This window comes from Lipotes vexillifer, unplaced genomic scaffold (assembly GCF_000442215.2).
Source record: "Lipotes vexillifer unplaced genomic scaffold, Lipotes_vexillifer_v1.1 scaffold299, whole genome shotgun sequence".
Lineage (NCBI taxonomy): Eukaryota > Metazoa > Chordata > Mammalia > Artiodactyla > Lipotidae > Lipotes > Lipotes vexillifer.
The window spans coordinates 933,838-936,000 of NW_006784347.1; positions in this window are offsets into that span (position 1 = coordinate 933,838).

The window sequence follows — 2,163 nt, forward strand, 5'->3', positions numbered from 1 at the left end:
GAGATTTAAGCTTACCCCTCTGCTACTCAGTTTTTCCATCTGTAACATGAGGGGATTGAACTGGGGGCTCTCAAAGGACCCTGCAAACTCCTGTTCACTCAGGGTCCCTTATGATACCTGATGGAGAGTTTTTACTGAATAGCATGTGTTTGGGTTGTTAAAGGATTAAAGATGGCTAGTAAAAATTGGACACTTGCCTAAGAGGTTTATAATTGAGGGTAAAAACCAAGAGATACAGAGAGACACTTGAAAGGAAGACTGCTTAAGGCTTGAGGGCACCCCTGGGGGAGCAGGGGGGTGGCCCGGAGGTTGCTGGGGCGCTGAGATGCCTTGACGACGCTTGGATAAACGCAGTACGAGGTCCCTTTGAGCGTAAATTCTGCTGTCTCTGGGCTCTCGCTGAAGCTGGCATTGCACAGCGTGAAATGAAACAGCACATTAATGTGATTAACACTGAATAAACCTCTGTGTGTGAGCAAATATAGCTTGAAGCGGGTTCAGGAATTTTAAAGTATCTATTATTAAAGACAGCCTGCAGGGGCCGTGGCATCCAATGACAAGCCAGAGGCTGCTACTGGCATCTAATATTCCCAGAGTCGTTTCCTTCGGCAAAGTGCATTCGCAGGCTTCTGTGCTAGGCTCTTCCCTGATCCTCCAAGGAGGATTATCACCACTACCCCATTTTATAGATGAACAAACTAAAAGCATTGTCAACAGTAGGCCTCTCAGGCCGCTGAACACAGAGACCATGCCTATCGTCACTGGCTCCCCAGTGGCAGGCAGAAGGCCAGGGCAAGGGGAGGAGCCTCTCAGCCCCTGAGAGCCGGCCCAGCGAGCTGCGAGCACTGTGCTGGGACTTCCACGTCTGGCGTCACTGCTAAGCACCAGGCTCTGTGCTGCAAGCCTCACACAGATGGTCTCACTTAGTCCTGATGACAACCCTTGGCAGTTGGTATTATTAACCCCAAGAGGAAACTGAGGGCAGACAGGTTAAATAACTTGCCAAAGGTCACCCGGCAGAATCAGGATTCAGGCTTGGATTTGTCTGAAGCGAAGCATGTGCTTGACTGCCAAGCTGGACGCTGTCTTCCAGGAGAGTATGGTGCGGACTTGTGGAATTCTTACAGCCCCTGTGCTCGACAGCCGTTAGCAGAGCGCTGAGCACAGGTAATAGGGTGGCACCAATGTCAGTGAGTATAGACTGGGGGGCAGACAATCTGAACGGATGAATGGGTAGAGCTGTGAATTCCTGTCTTGTGGGGTCTTCCTCTTCAAGCTGAAGATTTCCCCAAAGCTTATGAATGCTCAATCTAATTAAGGCAAAAAGGCATCAGAGAATTGCTAGGCCTTTCCTTCATTAACTGTCAAGTCCAATCTGTAGGCTGTTTACGTGCTGAGGTCAGAGATCAGTCTTTAGCTGCTCGCCTTTCATTCATCTGGCAAAGCCCGGAACATAAAGTTTATTGATGCAAAACTGATTGGCAGGCAAGGGTAACGAGGTGGCAGGGACAGGGAATATAAGAAGGAGTTCTAAGCCAGTCGGGTCACTCCTGCTCCCTTGCCGTGCTAACTTCACGTGCTCCAGGTCGTAGCTCATAGCTTTCTGCGCCACAGTCTAGATGAGCAGCAAATGTCTGGACCTTGGGTAGTGTTCACAGAGCACATCAAGATGGGGAGGGGAAGGAGTCGTTTCTCCCTGTTTGTCTGTTAGTTTGGAAAGGAGAGAGTGAGGCACGGAAGGTTAGGTATGGTTGGTCTTGAAACTTCACAGATCAAAAGGAATTCCCATGTAAGCTTGCATCGGAGAGGCCTGGGAATTGGGAAGAGGAAGGTCATTGTTACACCAGCCCAGGACTAAGTGGCTCCCTGTCTCTGGTGAGCTCCTGCGGGGCCTCCTCTGTGCCCACCAGCAAGAAGAGGTGGGAAAGCACGTGTGGGTCCACACCCTGCTCTATCTACTCGCAGCGTCCTCAGGATAAAAACCAGGAGTAAGGCACTAAGTTCTAAAAGAGGGAGTTGGACCCAGGAGTTTTTACTCATGCCACTCAGGATAGGGAAGGTCTCAAATATTATTTATTTATTTTTATTTTTTGAAATAAATTGATTTATTATTTTTATTTATTTTTGGCTGCGTTGGGTCTTTGTTGCCGCACGCAGGCTTTC